The sequence below is a fragment of the Zonotrichia albicollis genome, chromosome 1 (genome assembly GCF_047830755.1).
Source record: "Zonotrichia albicollis isolate bZonAlb1 chromosome 1, bZonAlb1.hap1, whole genome shotgun sequence".
In the NCBI taxonomy this organism is placed as follows: Eukaryota; Metazoa; Chordata; class Aves; order Passeriformes; family Passerellidae; genus Zonotrichia; species Zonotrichia albicollis.
In genome coordinates this window covers 38,802,471-38,818,578 of record NC_133819.1, presented here as the reverse complement: position 1 = coordinate 38,818,578, position 16,108 = coordinate 38,802,471, and the positions used below count along the sequence as shown (strand labels likewise).

Sequence of the window (16,108 nt, the reverse complement as noted above, 5' to 3'; positions counted from 1 at the left end):
GCTGTGAAATTAAAAAACATGGTCATGAGGTCGGTAGGTAATTCAGTTGTCTGGACTAAAAAGCCCAAACATTTAAAAGTAGAGAAAACATTTTTAAAAGTTCCTGAAACTTCTGTAAAAACAAGGCAAATCTCCAGACATAAGCATATAAGATAAATATGGATCTAGAATGGAATAGGTGTAATGGGAAGGTGATGGAAGCATGGAAACTTTGCAGTCAGTGTAGAAAAATGGGTAAAACAAAATTTCTTATGTTGTTCTGGATTTTGAATTCAGGAATGATCCAAACTAAAACAGGAACAGCAAGAAAAGTATCACTGAGAGCCTTTATTTTAGCAGAACAGGCTAGCAAAGTGAAACGTAGAGCATGATAAGTGCCTTGATAAATACAACAAGGAAGGGGCTGAGGAAAGCTGGTTAATAAAGCTAAACAGTGTTGACACGTGAACAAAGTTAATAGCAGATGCCAATTTTAGCAGAAAGCAGTTAGTTAACTCTGAAACTGAAGTTAGGTCATCCATGTTACTAGAAGCAGCATGCACCTCAGCTCGCATTTGCTAAATGGGTTCATGAGTGTGACCTGTTCTTAACCAGGAACAATGTTGGTTTTGTGAGGAGCTTCAGAGATGAGCAGGAGGATTTGCACTTTCCTTTCAAATGCCTTAGGCTGAAGAGCCAAATGCAACATTTTTGGAAAGGACTGTGCAGGGTATTTGGCACTTCTCCTCCAGCATATCATCAGTCTTTCAGCAGTCATCCTACACTCATGGATCCTTTCTCTTCAGTTACAGAATTATAGAATCATAGGATGGTTTGGGTTGGGTCTTTCACTAGACCAGGTTGCTCAAAACCTCATCCAACCTGTCCTTGAACAGTTCCAGGGATGGGGCATCCATAGCTTCTCTGGGCAACCTGTTCCAGTGTCTCAGCACCCTCACAGTAAAGAATTTCCTCCTAATCTAAACCTACCTTCTTTCAGTTTAAAGCCATTACTTATCCTTACACTGCATGTCATTGTAAAAAGTCCCTCTCCAGATCTCTCATAGGCCCCCTCTAAGTGCTGGAAGGTGCTCTAAGGTGTTCCCAGAGCCTTCTCTTGTTCCGCCCTTTAGGTTTTCTCTGTTGAGGGTTGATGTTGTATGTTCTCTGTGGTCCTGCCATCACAGGTGCTGTGCTGCTTTCCTGGATCAGCTGTATGGGAAATCAAGCCCACACACCAAGTTCACCTGAAGGAGCTTGTCTCCAGGGAGTGTTAAGTTGTGTCAGACTGTGTCAAACTGTTGCACTATTGTTTTTCTCAGTTTGCCCTATTGCTGAGGCAGGATTTCATGGAGAGCATTCAAAATGCAGGTCAGTGTAATTTGGGAAATGTTTTGTTTATATGTGACTGAATGTGAATGTAAATTGGTAACCCCAAATTGTGAGAGAAGATGATTTTAATGTCTTTCTTATTATTTTTGTTGGCATGTACATATTTCTATAAATACTATGTAGTTGAATGAATACCAGACTGATGAATGTGGAAGCCCTCCATGTCTCTAAATGAAACTTCCAAATATAAATAGCTTTAAAACTATAAATAGAAAATATTTTTACTATATTTATCACTTTTAACCACTTTTCCCCTCCTTTCATTTCATCACCCATTTTATTTTTAGTGATGCTTACTTAAAATAGTTTCCCTGCTTCCCTGTTGGCCATTGTATGGCCACTGTGGAATCCAAGTGATTTCTAAGCCAGATGGTAGGGAAAGTGTTCCTTATTTGAGCAGTGTGAACCTGAAGTCTTGTCTGTTCAGACCTTGTTCACTGATGGCATCAGCTTGGTCTGTTCAGTTAATTTCACATACATATTCCTCAGCTGGTTTCAAAATGTGATTCCAGCATTGTTCAGGACCTTCTATTCTTCTTACATTGATGTTATTCTATGTCCCTCTCATAAGATGGTAGCTCTGGTTTTGCTGAATTACTGAAGTCATACTCTTCACAAAAGTCACTATGTTGGCAGTCATAACAATTTTTAAAATTCTATTTAGTTTTACAATATTGATGTGTTGGTGGTCACTTCAGCTGCACACAAAGTAACAGGAGTAGCTTTAAGTTTTGATGGCCCTCAGGCCTTAGCTTTGACTTCACTGTTGAAACTGCAGCTTCCTGTGCACTATTACATCCCTTTCCCCCTTTGTGTCTGTGTTCACAGATACATAATTTAAAGTAGGGTTGAATGTAGTGTAAGCCACATTACTGTTTGTTAGGGTTTGCAGACCAGAGTTGCCTTCCAACACTATGTGTTTGAAGAGGCTGCAAGGGCACCACATGGTTCTTTTCTCTTGAACTGTCTCAAAAGAGGGAAGTAAGTGTCTGTAAGGGCTGGCTGATTATCTGTACACTGCTCAAAATGGCAGGCAAAGTGTAGAAATTCAGTTATTTAAGGCAAATAAGATCACAGTTGGTTCCTTGTAACTCTGACTCTGCATGCTTTGGTCTCAGCCTGAAACACTGCTGAGGGAAGGAAGAGGAAGGAAGCAAGATAGGAGATTGTATGGCAAAGAAGTAGGAAACAAGTAGGACAAGTGGACAAGTTTTGTGCCCACACCACCAGCACCCAGAGATTTCCTGGTACTTCTGAGAGAGCAGTGGTTCCCTCTTGTACCGAGAGAAATGCCTTCTCCTGCTACACTTGCCAGCAACCCTCTTGTACCAAGAGAAATGCCTTCTCCTGTGACACTTGCCAGGAGCTGTGTCTGTATGGGCAGATGAGCTGGGCCCAGGGTGCACCTCAGACATGTCAAGGTGCTTGGCACCATTTCTTGTGGTGTTAGTGGGGCCCCAAGAGCAGCATATCTGGGAGCTGATGTGATGAGATAGAGTGAGAGGCAATGTTGCTGTCTCTGCCCAAGCCTGTGCTGCTGTAGTCATTGCCATGAGACCACTTGTACCTTGGACTTCTTGCAGATCTGAGGGAGCGAAGAGAGGAGCAGAAATGTGTTCTGTCATCTTTGAGAGGTAGAGGAGGCATTGCTGCTTGTCAGGTAGGAAGTTCCCAGCTACTACTAGTAGGGTCATGGACTAAAACTGTTTTCCTGTCCTTATCAGGCAGGAATTTTTTCTCCTGCCAGTAGGCCATCATGAAGATTCCTTAACTGCACATCCAAGCACCCTGCCAATGACAGATGAAATGGTCTGTGTTTATGGGGCTCTGATACTCTGAGGAATCGAGGACTCATTTATCCATCAATCTTCATGCTTTGAGGCATGCCAGCATCTGCAAGCTTCTTACTTTTAAATGTGATTGATGTAGTTTTATTTTTATGCGGCATCTTGGGATGCCTACTGAGAAGGGCTCTTAAAATAGGTGTAACTTAATGAGCTGTTCAGACTTCTCATTAATCTGCTTGTCTTTACTCTTACCCAGAGGTAAAATACAAAAGGTACAGAAGGAAGAGTTTGGAATCAAATGATATAAAAGGAGGGTCTGAAATAAAGACATTTATTATTGAGGACTAAGACTAGGAGTGGAGGAAACAGAACAGGATGTTCAGAAAGTCCAGGCCCTTTGGCATGAGTTAAGGAGCTTGGAAAATAAACAGGGCTACAGTGAATTTGTGAAACAATGTTTGTCTTCCTAAGCTGAATACTGGAAAGGATCCATTTCACACTTTGCCTTTGCCAGCACCCTGATATCTATTGTAGCACTCATCTTCTGGCCTCTTTATTTTCAGAGAAAAGTTTGACTTTGTGTTTAGAAGTTATTTGTGCTTCCCACTTTCTTATGGCACTAACAGGATCATGTTGTGGCTACGGGGCTAAACTTTGGAGCCTTAATCTTTGGTCCTGCTGTGCCACCCTGTTTCTGATGTTTGTATTTCAACTACAGCAATGGCTAATGGGCTTAAAATACTCCACTTCCACTTTGCTTCTCTGCTGCTTTGTCTGCATGGGTACATTCAGCAGGGCCAGGACTTGTATCTTATGATTGTCCATATTGTTTAATTTCTAGCACATTCCATGACATGATTTTGGTCCATGCCAACTAGCACACTCCCAGATGACAACTGTGGCAGGATGGCGTGGGAGAGAGACTGTTCTCAACAGGCATTATTGAAGAGGTAACCATGTTTTGCAGGGGAAACAGTGTAAAGATGTGGATTGGAACTGGCTTTGCCTTTCTCCCCAGGCCTCTGGAGTCTAGTGTACTTTATTCACCAGGACCAGTCTCTCCAATCTTAGCATTTGTGAAAGATACTGAAATACAAACTTTTGCTTCCTCATTGCATCACTAGGTGCTGTTATCCACAAAAACATCCAGCCACCTCCTCCTTCTCCCTGTGGGCCATCTGCTCAGGCTTACAGGAACACTTCCATAGTGATAAGATTTTATCTTTGAGTAAGAGTCAGCTTAGGGGCACAACTCAAGTCTTATGTCAAGCTAGTTCACGACAAAACCAATCCCTCTGAAACTGAGTGAGCTTTCCAGAGTGTGGTCTTCCACCATGCAGCATATCTGCACCCAGAGGTACAGCAGTGGCTCACAAAGCCAGTGTGGTCACAGGCCCACAACAGCAAGTTAGATAAGTAATTGCTGTTCTGGTATGTATGTATTTGCTTATCACACAGGGTCATGATGATTGCACATACAGATTGTTCATTTGCTTACTCACATGGGTTTTTTTGAATTTCACAGCTATAATTCACTCTTCAGGCTTTGTTTGTGACACTTGTCATGAAAATAAGGAATGTTTACTTTTCCCTGTGGGATTTCTAGTTTGTGAAGCCCTGTGCAATTCTCTGTTGTGTAAGGGACCACTGAATTTCAGAGCATTGCTGATGCTTTGGCTGGATGTGTTTTTCCAAAAATTCTTTGTATAAGGTGAAATATTCTCTATGTGAAATATTCTTTATAAACCTTGATCGCTCTCTTTCTGACTTCATTTTTTAGAGTCTGAGTTTTTAGTTGCAAATGGAAATATTATTAAAACCATAGTCTTCCTCACTCCCTGTTGCAAATATTTTTTCGTTTACATAGTACATGGTGTGATGTTTGTAGGATGTATATCAACATAGCTGCAGTCTGCACAGACTTGGGGTTTTGTCGTGAAAGTGACAGGATTAGCTGCACAGTGAGCCTGTATCTATCATGAAGATTTAAGCTCTTGAGCCTGTTCTTGATGCCACTAGAGCAGCAAAGGAAGAAACCACTGCTGAGTCATTGGACTAACCAGTGTAGGTTTCTTCATCGTGACAATCTGTGTACAGCACTGTTATCAAGGGGATTAGGAACACTGAGCAAAAGGGATTTTGTTGTGTTAGTGCTAGATGAAAGGGTGCTTTTACAAACTGGTGCGGTGGGCAGGTTTGAGGCTAGTGAGAGCCATGAGAGCCATGATGGTAACAGTCACACAGAAATTGTTAGGAAAAGAAAGGCTGTGAGGGGTACAGGGTCTCCTGTGTAAACTCTGTTTTACGGTTTGTGCCAGTCTATGCACTCCTCTCAGTATTCATTAGCTGAACAGACTGAAAAGTCTGTCTGGAAGAGATTTGCTGACTACAGGTTTCTGTAGCCTTTGGTGGTGCCAGCTGCAGAAATAGGCAAATCCGGCTGCAGCAGCGGAGGGCGTGATGGGGCAGCTCCAGCCCAACTGCTGCCCTGGAGGCATTTTGGAGGCTTTGGCTGGAAGCCTGAAATGCATCTCCCTGGGGAGGACTGCGTTGCAAACAGGCTTTGCCCTTCCTTGTCGGTGGATTCCTTTGGCAGTAGGCTGGCATCAGAACACCTAAACATATTTATGATAAGCTGCAGTGATTTTTTTTGCCCCTCTTTGAGATGGATGTGAGATTTGCATTGTGTTCATTAATTCATCTCACATATGACCCTTTCAAAAGGTCTCATTATAGCAGCCATTCATTAGTGGTGGCATTGTGCCTGGCTGAAGGCCAGGTGAAAACATGTTTCTCAATTTCTCACTCTTACATGGCCTAAACCAAACATTAACAGCTCCCCATTGATTAAAGTGGCTCTTGATTGGATCAAGCCTGCTCTGGTGTAGGAAACAAAGGACTGGAGGAGTATTCCTATTTTTCCTTGGAGTTTGGCTTTCTTAAAGAGGAGAACTGAGAGGTCCTCTGCACCCCAACATGAAGGAATACCTTTGAAATAGGATATTTGTTTACATGTATAAACAGATCAGCATTAGAAGTAACTTAGAAGTTACACATGCTTTAGAGGACTTTCCCTTTTCCCACAGAATTATGGTGCTTGGTAACTTGGTCAGCTCTGTGTAGAAAAAGTCTTTTGGGGAACGGATTAATGTACCGGGAGAAAAGCCCACTGAACAAAGCAAGTTCTCAGCTGAAAATGTAGAGTTCAAAAAAACCACAACACTGCTTTATCAGTTACAATTTTATGCCTTTTTTAAGGGAATAATTAATCTTTCTTGTTCATCTTATTTACTTACTTTTCATAGGAAAGGGAAACTGTTGGGATCACTCAGTAAACAAGAAGTCTCAATAAGAGCCAATGTTTGCTTCAGGCAGCAATTGGACCACAGCAAATGTAGGCAGGCTGGTGTTAGCTCCCATGAACTGTAATGACACTTAGATTGTTGCTGAACTAAGTATGCAGGTCAGTGGGTAGGTCTCTGCATCCCATACTGGAGCTCTTACTGCTGTATGATTCACTGCTTTTAGGACCTGCATTAGTAAGATTAAAGTCAGTGCTGCTTTGCCTACCCAGCTCCTTCCTGCAGGGAATGCAGGGGAAAAATCCTTGTGAAATCCTGAGCACACAGAAAAGAGACATCCACACTTACCTTGTTGCAGTGATTTTTGGGGCTTTTCTGCACTTTCCTGTGGGACAAATTGCTGTGTTGCCTCATTTTCGTTGGTGGTGTTCAGAATCAGTTACTCAGTTCCTACCCTTGCACAAGTGCCAAAAATCACAGATGTGGAAATCTTGGGCACTGTGATTTTTCACAGCATTCATGACAGAAAGACAGTTGGCTTCAGAGATCAGAGGAGCCTTTGAATATGAAAAAAGCTCTTTTAAGTGTGTTCTCCCTTTGTAAAGGCAGTTGCTCATGCAGCCCACAGTCAAGTGTGAGTACCCTTAGCGGGAATCCTCTGTGCAGTGTGGTCTTGCTCCTGTTTAGAGTCAATGGGGTTGTTTGCACCACTGCAGCTCATTACCCAGGCTTTTCATCAGCTGCTGAACGTCATTTGTTTTCTGGAGTTTACTCCTTTAAAAATATGGTAGCCATCAGTAGAAAACCAACTGAAACAAGAAGTGTTTGACTTGTTTTCTATTTTAGGTATTATGTGGTTCTATAGCAAATAAAAGGTATAGATTATTTAGTTTTATTCAAGCAAATAATTTGCAACAGCTGGTAAGGAAGGGAGCAGCCATGAGATGAAAATAAATTTTACAGCACAATTCCATGTATGTTGTCAGGGAATCATTCCCATGCAACCCAGTAATGGCGCAGAGATTTCAGGGATTATGTTCAGATTAAATGTCATCAAGAGCTGAGCCTTGGCAGTATGCCAGGAAGGTCATATGAGGAAAGTCCCAAACTTTTACACTCAAATAAAATTGTGTTCTGCTTAATAGCCATAATACAGTGCAAATTTTAGCACAAATAATAGGTTAGTAAATATAATAATTTTATTTTTAGAAAGTTTATTATTTAATTAAGGTTCAGGATTTTTCACTGCTTTTTGGGATTTATGTGTCAGCAATTTTATTTGGGGGTAAAGGTTTTGTCTTGGTAGCATGACGTTAAGAAACTTTATACCAAAATTTTACAAGTTTTAAAATTTGAAATTTTTCATTTTCAAGTTAAACATGAAGGGAACAACAGTCTGCTAATACTTCCACCAGTATTATTATTTCCCAGAAACATCCCTGTTATTTTTAAGAAGTCTAAAGTGCTGTAATTCCATCGCATCTATGGAAGATTGCTTTATTATTGGGAGGGAATGAGAAAATAGTTAACAAATGCATAGTTGAGAATTGCTTTTTCTTTTATTTATCTGTGGCTGGTCTGTACCATTCCAAAATACCTGTGGAATTATGAAGGAATATGCTGACAGTCTAATACTGCATTGAGAATGTGTCATTTTGGTTTAATCTGATCTATTTACAGTGGATAGGTTTCAACTACAGAAGGGAATTCTTTCCCTAGGGGATATCTATACATGGAATTGTTGAGCCTTAGCTATATGGAAGGTTTACTGGAAATAAACACTCTTTTAATCTACTTGCCATCTCTGAAAAAAAAAAAAAAAAAGCTGAAACTATTTAAAAAGTGATTTCTTAAATCTCTTAAGTGCTCTCAAATGTGATCCTACTATGAATATGCCTAAGGGTATATGATGATTTTTTCTGTATTGTTTCATTTGCTGCCTGGCACTGATCCCAGCAGTGGTGTGGGCACAGCCCTTGCTGCCCTTGGTGTCAATCGGGTCTTACAGAGAGAATTGTCACAAGACTTTCTTTTGGGTGCCACCAACCTCCTGATTCAAACCACTGCTGTTGGATTTGATTTACCACTGAGCTTCAATAAAATGGGAGCAAAACTTGGGGTCATTAGATGAGACTGTGGATTCGGGGTTCCACCTTTATTTTCTAGTTATATATGCATCCCATATTTGTAAATTTTATTTTAGGTATGCTGAATACACTTATGTATGTGCTTATGTACCCAAGCGTGCATGTGTGTGTAAACATATGTGTGTGTCTATGTGCATGCTGAAGTTTATTTTCCCCTTTCCCCTCCTCTCCTCTTTGCTCACCTTGCTTGCTGCAGCGAGGCACAAGACAGAGAAGAATATTGTTTTAGCTGACGAAGGTCAGCATTGCAATGGGAGACTCCACAAACTCGTCTTCATTTCCCTGAAGTGTAGAGGTTGGGAGGTAATGATCAGAGCTGTCAGATTCTGGAAAGGGTCACAGTGATAGCAGTGGGATCAAAAGGCAGGCTGGAAAGCACCAGGAGATGTGCTGGGTGCAGCAGCAGGACCCAGGCTGGGTGCCCAGGCTGCTGAGGCAGGGGTGCTGCCAAGTTCTGCAGAGCAACAGATTCAATTGGTTTGTTATTTATGAAGGGTACGGTATGCAACCCTCAACATGGCAACAGTTCTTTAAAGTGCAGATGTGAGAAATTCCAGTTAGAAGTCAGTCCTTTAAATACTATGAATAAACAAGGTAAATTCATTAATTATTTCAATAAACTTAAAGACCTTATGTTGTACCATTAATTTGTCCTGAATTATTGATAGGATTTTTTCCATTACTTTTCTAGACTTTTATTTAAACTACAGTCAGTAAAATTTTACCATCCTACAGCCCCAGACACACAGTAATAAATCACCCCTTATTTCCTTGTTTGCTTGAGGCTAATGAGACAACAAATAGTCTGTTCACATACATTATTTCTTTGTACTACATCGTATGCAAATATTTCAATTATTATCCTTTTATCTCTATAATATTTTAACAACATGATACAACATGTTTCTCTGATAAATTGAGTTGCATAAAAGCAGCTTCGCATCTACATAGTGCTTTAACAAAACATTCCCTCTATTTCAACTTTAAATGTATGTTCAGCTTGGGAATATCCTCATAAAGAAACTTAATTTGCCTTATTAAGAAAGACTTGTGTATTCTTATAAATTTAAATTTTATTTTTTTTAAATAATAATTTTATCACATTTTGGACTGCTGCCTGCCCAGGCTGCCTGGGGCTGGCAAAAGTTTGGTAAGTTGAGTTCTGCAGTTAAATTGAGTTGGTTTCTTGTTTATAAAGGATGTAGCTTGTCTTCCTTGCACCTTTTTCTTTTTTTGTCGCCTTCTGTGAATATTTATGTAACTGGATGTTTATTTTCTAGTATTAATCCTTAGTGGCTTGAGAATGATGGCTTTCCCTCTAAAGCTGGTGGAACCCTGAAAACTGATGTTACCCCAGCGAGGTTCATCCAGCTTCGTACCTGTGCAGTGCTGCATCACCAGCATTTTTTTTGAGCAGGATTGATCCAAGGTCCTGTGGGATCCCTTGGCATGGTGCAGCCTGCCCCTGTGTGGGTGGCTGTGTCCTGGTGCCCTGCTGGGACAGGCGGGAGTTTCAGTGCCTGTGCTGTGACAGGGATGGCGATGGCAGGAGCTGACCTGGGTGTGCTGCCCACCCAGCCTGCCTTCCTCAGGAGGAGCTGAGTGTCGGGCACTCAGGGCTGTGTGAGCTTGCACTGCCTGTATCCTGAAGTATTTGAAGTGTTTATCCTAATGTGTAAAGCAAAATACGCGAGGGAGGAGCAGGTATGTCTCCCCTCTTCACAAAGAAGGGGAAGAGAAACACATAATGATAGAAGAATTAATTTCCTCTTAACTCTGCCTGTACTGTCTCGAGGCTTTTTAGAAAACCAAATAGCATCTGTTTGCTGGAGGAGTGTGAAATAGCCAGGTGTGCTTTGTGTAAAAGCAAGTGATTGTAGCCTGAAACATCGCTGCAGACGCTTCATGAGTCAGATCATTCATGGCTGCAATAACGAGATTATTCATGGCAGGCTCTTCGTTGTGACAATGGTCCTTTGTTTGAAGTCTGCATTGTGTATGTGCTATACTTCCGATTTGAAGATTCCTTCTCTGCTAGAAAACAGCGTTGAAGCAGGGAACCAGAAGTGAAGATCAGTGCTGCTAAGTTCAGGATGTTACTCTGTGCTGGAAATAATTGGGAAAGTTCATAGTTGAGTTAAAAGCTGTAACCATGAACTTCAGTGGGATGATACTCCTTCCTGTTGGTCCCGAGGTAAGTTCTTATTTGATTTTTAGTGAGTTGTCTTTTGGTTTTGTGTTGTTTTTTTGTTTTTTTTTGAACTCTGTCTTCTGATTAGAGCTGGTTAAATACTGCCAAGAGAGTTTTGTTGCTCATGATCATGTACGAGGTGTTTTGTCTTGATAGTGACGGTCCTTTATGTACACAGCCATTTTGTTTAAGGAAAGAAAGAACAAAACCACAGCATTTCTTTCATATTCAGAGTGAAGTTAATTTTTAGTTCGCCCATATTCTTAATTTTTTATTAAATTATTCTTGTCTCCATTGTATAACTTTCATGAGGTCCCTGTGTTAGGAGGTGATTACACTTTGTGGTGGAACCATGACCACAGTGTTTTAGACTTAGGTGCTATAATATGGCTTGGATTTGTCTCCTGTACCCAGGTGGTCAGACTGAAACCAAGGCATGTTGTGCTCCAGATCTTTCTCCCAAGTGGAGCATCCTTGTATGATCTTCCTGTGCCTGGTGCACAGAGCAGCTGGGAAGTTCATCCCTGGTGAGGCAGGCTGGGAGCAGGAGGTTCTGGAATCCTCCTGCTCTTCCATCTTGAGGAGTCCCACAGAGCTTGCAGGCAGCTCTGGTGTGAGCTGTGCTGAGAGGAGGAAACCTCTGCCACCACTGGGAAGATGATGATGGTGAGCCAGGGATAACTTTTGGGAAAATGGAGAGACCATCCCAGTGTGGGAACAGTACCTCAGAGCTGTTTGCTGCAGTAGTAGAGTTGAAAATAACTGTGTTTCCCATGGTCAGCAACTTGTAAGGAAAACAGAGCTAACTCGGTTCTTGACAAGCACATCTGAAACTAAAATACTGCTTTTGTTTTTACTTTTGATTCCAACTTTTGTCCTTGAAGCTCAGAGGTTTCCTGGTGTTTTCTTTTGAAACTCTGCTGTTTCATGCAAGGCAAACAAGACTAAAATAAATCCAATGCAAGTATTACAGAGACTCTGTCCTCTATTTGGGCCTGTGATTTTTAATTTTTTCCCCCAATTAATTATTATAGTCTACAGCAGAAGATTGTTTGAATTGGTATGGATGTTAGCGATACATTTTGAACTCCAATTTAAATCTGAGTTCCAGGGCATTTTGTTGCAAGTTCACATAATATTTATGTGCTCACATTCAGAAATAAAAAAGAAGGAGTAAGTTGTTTGATAGGAATAATAAAGCATTTGAGAATTCTGTATTGTGTGGGGTAGTTATGACAGACTTCTTTTGGTTGCACAGCATTCAAATTATGCATCAGTAAGGTAATATTGCATTATATCATCTGTTGGTACTTCTACAAGCAATTTCATTACTTCATTAAAAATTTACAGTGTTCTGAAAGGCACTTTGAGATAGATAGAGTAATAATTATACACATATGATTTTGTATAGTGTTATGTAGATCTACATTTTCTGCATCCTATAGCAAGAAATAGAATACGATTCTTCTTGAGATACTTGCCAGGTAATTGAGTTTAGAAGCTGAATTTTTAAATGAAGCTTTTAGTATTGGATTTTAGCCATTTCAGTTGCAGCTGACAAAAACACTCTCACTATTATTGGGAAGATAATCAAATTGAGTTTGCTGAAACAGAGAGAATTTTTTTGACACTTGATTTATTTACAAATGAGATTAAATGGGAATGCAATAATGCTTTTTGCCCTAAGCAGTCAAAGGGAACAGTGTTTATTTATTACCTTTTCCACACATCTAGATCAGAGCTGTTTAAATTGCAGGTTTGATTTCGGCTTGAACCATGAGCGTATTTGACCTGGCTGTGATTACATTAACTTTCCCTGATGGTGTTGGAAATGTGGCACATCTTGCTGTTTTTTCCAGCTTCTTGGAGAGTGGATTCACCATTCCTAGGTGTCAAGACTGTGCATGACTTTTGGATAGCCATGAGGATACAGATTGATCTCACAACAAATAGCTGAAAATTAACTGAGTAATGCAGATTAATACAGTTTTAACTTGTTATTTACTGCAAAAGCTTATTTTTCTCAATGAAAGGAAAAAAATAAACTGTAGACATCTGTTGTCAGTGAACTTTTGACAGTTTTATTAATTTTTTTTTCTATGAAAATATATAAATTGCTATGAAATTAAATAAAACCTTTGTTATGACCAGAACTTAGTTACCTAGTTTAATAGGTATTAATGTAATTTTTGCTGTGCCATGCTTGAGGAAGCCCTAGATCTTATATTGGTTATAAGGATTATGAATGTCAGAAAACAGGTTGGGAGTCAGGGATATTGGCTTCTGACATAGTCCCCCATGTGTAAAAGTGCAAAATGAGCAGTTATTATATTGTGACTAGGATGACATGTAAAGAGCAGTTGTTGGGATAGGAAAAGGTCTCCTTGGAGTTGCAAAAACTGATTTCTGTTTTCTTATTTCTTTTTATGTTTTGAGAAGTTCACAGATTTGCAGTTGAAATTTTATAGCAAATACCAGGTTTGAAACTCTTCAGCAGAACTACTGAAGTGTAGTTACTGCGTCTACACAAGAGAGGAAAAATTTTGACAAGAAAATCCTCCCATTTCCAGTTTCCTCAAAACTCTTAAAAGGAAAAGTCATGTAAAAATATTTTCTTTAAATTGTTTGACAGTGCTGTTCAAAAATGAGATGTTTTGTACTCCTACTTGTTAGCTCAAGCACAACCAGATAATGATAATCTTAGACCTGTGATTATTCACTGCTAAATTTATTAATAATGGTACTCTTTCACTCTTGTACAATTGCTTTCCAAAGCAATCTCCATAGTGAAAGGCAGCCTGCTCATATTTTTTCTTTTACCGCCATAGCAGTTTCCTTTTTTCTTTTTCTCCTTTTCTCTTCTTTTTTCTTTTTCCTTTTCTCTTTTTCTTTTTCTTTTTCTTTTTCTTTTTCTTTTTCTTTTTCTTTTTCTTTTTCTTTTTCTTTTTCTTTTTCTTTTTCTTTTTCTTTTTCTTTTTCTTTTTCTTTTTAATTTTTTAGTTAATTATTGTACAAAATTATTGTATAAAATTTCATATTGTAGGAAATTTTAGAATACAGCCTTGCTAGGGAAGAGAATGGAGGGAAATAAGATAAATTGGCCTAAAAGCAAATTGAAGTCTAAAATTGAAGTAAAGCTCTTAACTTAACTGAACTTTGAAATATTTATCTAGATCAGTAATGATTTCCTCTGTGAGCACTGTAAAAAAAAATAAAAAAGGAAATCTGGAATTATTTGCGTAAGGTTGAAGCGTATCATTATTAGATACATGTCACCACTATCTGTGGGTTATTCAGTGGTTAATATGTAACAATCATTCTTTATAGTGGTCAGTTTATTTGTATCAAATTTTGCTCTTTAAGATCTTCACAAATGTTGAGGAAAGAGTGGGAGGAGAGATTTATTTTCTTAGTGTGTTGGTATTAAAAAAAAAAAGCACTACCACTAAATCTATTTTAGGACTATTTATAGGATATTTTTTACACATGCTTTCAACAATACTTTATCCAAAAACATCTTTTCCACTTCTCTCATTTTTTCTCAGTCTGCAATAACTATACCCCAAGGGTGTCTTCACTTCCTTCCAAACTTCTCCTGGGCTTGGGGTTATTCCACCCATACACAGAGACCTCAAAATACTTGTCCATGGAAGTGTTTTTTCTCTAGACCTCTGGAAATCAGTTTTTCCCTGAGACTGAATTGGTCCATTGTTCAGCTCAGCACTAAGTAAACAGAGAATCTTCGTATTTATCAATAATGGAAATGTATTTCCGTGCTCATTAACTTCTACAGAGAAATCCATTTGCTGTCTTCAGTGTAACAACACTGTTGACACAATTTCTGCATGCTTAGCATCCTTTTTTGACATTACCGGATGAATTTGGAATATGTGGCAAAGGCCAATGCACCACACCACAATAAGGCTGTATTTCTCTATCTGAACAGTTCTGACGTGGAACAGGTGATGGTACCATATGGGTGAAATATTTAAAGTCACAAATCTGAAGAGGAGCTATTTTAACTAGTTTGTCCAGGAGACAACACTATTAACTTGTCTGCATGTACACACCCTTCTTAATTGCTGAAAACTTCTTAAGGAATTTCTGGGTTAGTGTGAGAGCTTGGCTGTAGAGTAACTGAACTTCAGAGCTGGGAAAGACCTGAAATTTATCTGGTGGATTGTCATCTGCAGTTCCCATCTGCACAGAGATGACCTAGATCAAAACTTTGCCTGTCAGATGGGTTTCAGAACAAATAAAAGGAAACGGGATGCAGTTTTAGAACTTTGATTAATTTTATTGGATTGCTGCACTTGGAAGGATCCTGGCCAGCCCATTTACAACAGCACCAAAGTGAGCAGTGATCAAGACAAATGTCTTAGCAGGCAGAGTCCCAGAAACCTTTTGGAAGCATCCTTTAATCTGGTGGTGTGGCATGTGTGGAATCCCCCAGGGGTTACTGTCGTTAACTACTCCCATGAGACTCCTGACAGAGAAGGTTTTTCAACACCAAAGTGAATCATGAAGCGTGCCTTTGATTGATTGCAGCCTCTTGTTTGGGAGTGTAATTAATGCCTGGGTTCAGCTGCCAACACGCTGATGCACAGTGATACTTGAGATGTCACAGAGGGTGTCCCCCTTGGCCTCCAGCAGTGGCCCTAGAAGGAAGGGTGTCTCTGGGAGAGATGCCCCATAATGTTGGGGTGGTACTTGGAAATAGGCAGTTGGAAAAAAAAGCCCTTCTGTCAGGAGAGCCTTGTGTTTTTTTAAATTTGTATGAAAATTTGGGGTGTTTTCCATTTTCATCATTTTGCCTTTCACTTCTTCCTCCATTATAAATAAAACTTAAATGTTGCTGTAGAAGAGGACTAGATTGCCAGCAAAGATACCAGCCACTTGTCACAAGGAAAGAATTGTTAGTCTTGGTCTTCATGATGTGTAGTAATGGCCAAATGATAAAAATATAGCATTTTTTCTTTAGTCTTTTTGATGAGGAGATTAGCAATTCATAAATTATTTTCTACTTGGCTGCTGATATCCTCATTATAAAACTGAAGGGTTCTTAGGGTGGTTCAGTGATGCTTTCACAGCGTTTCCTCTTGGATGAGATCCAGAGGATTCCAGCATGGTCGTTTTGGCACAGTTGGCTGGTTTTATAAAACAGGTGTCTACATGTGTGTAATAAATCCAGTTATGCTGATAAATCTGAACAGATAATTGAAAAGTATGTTTTACAGTGAACAAAACTGGTAATTTACCATGTCAGTAAATCAAAATATAAGCAACATTTCTGTAATGTGTGTAATGTTC

At 39.7% G+C, this 16,108-nt stretch overlaps 1 protein-coding gene across 14 annotated transcripts in view; it reads left to right on the top strand.

The window, feature by feature from the left end:
• THRB (thyroid hormone receptor beta) overlaps positions 1–16,108 on the top strand; it is a 163,955-nt gene that overhangs the window by 56,495 nt on the left and 91,352 nt on the right. Inside the window, exon 1 of one of the 14 annotated variants that reach the window (XM_074538614.1) lies at positions 4,019–4,108. The exons of the other annotated variants lie outside the window; for them this stretch is intronic. The gene's annotated coding sequence lies outside the window, so the exon portion shown is untranslated. Of the gene's footprint in view, positions 1–4,018; positions 4,109–16,108 lie in introns of those variants that run through there. 14 annotated transcript variants of the gene reach the window in all.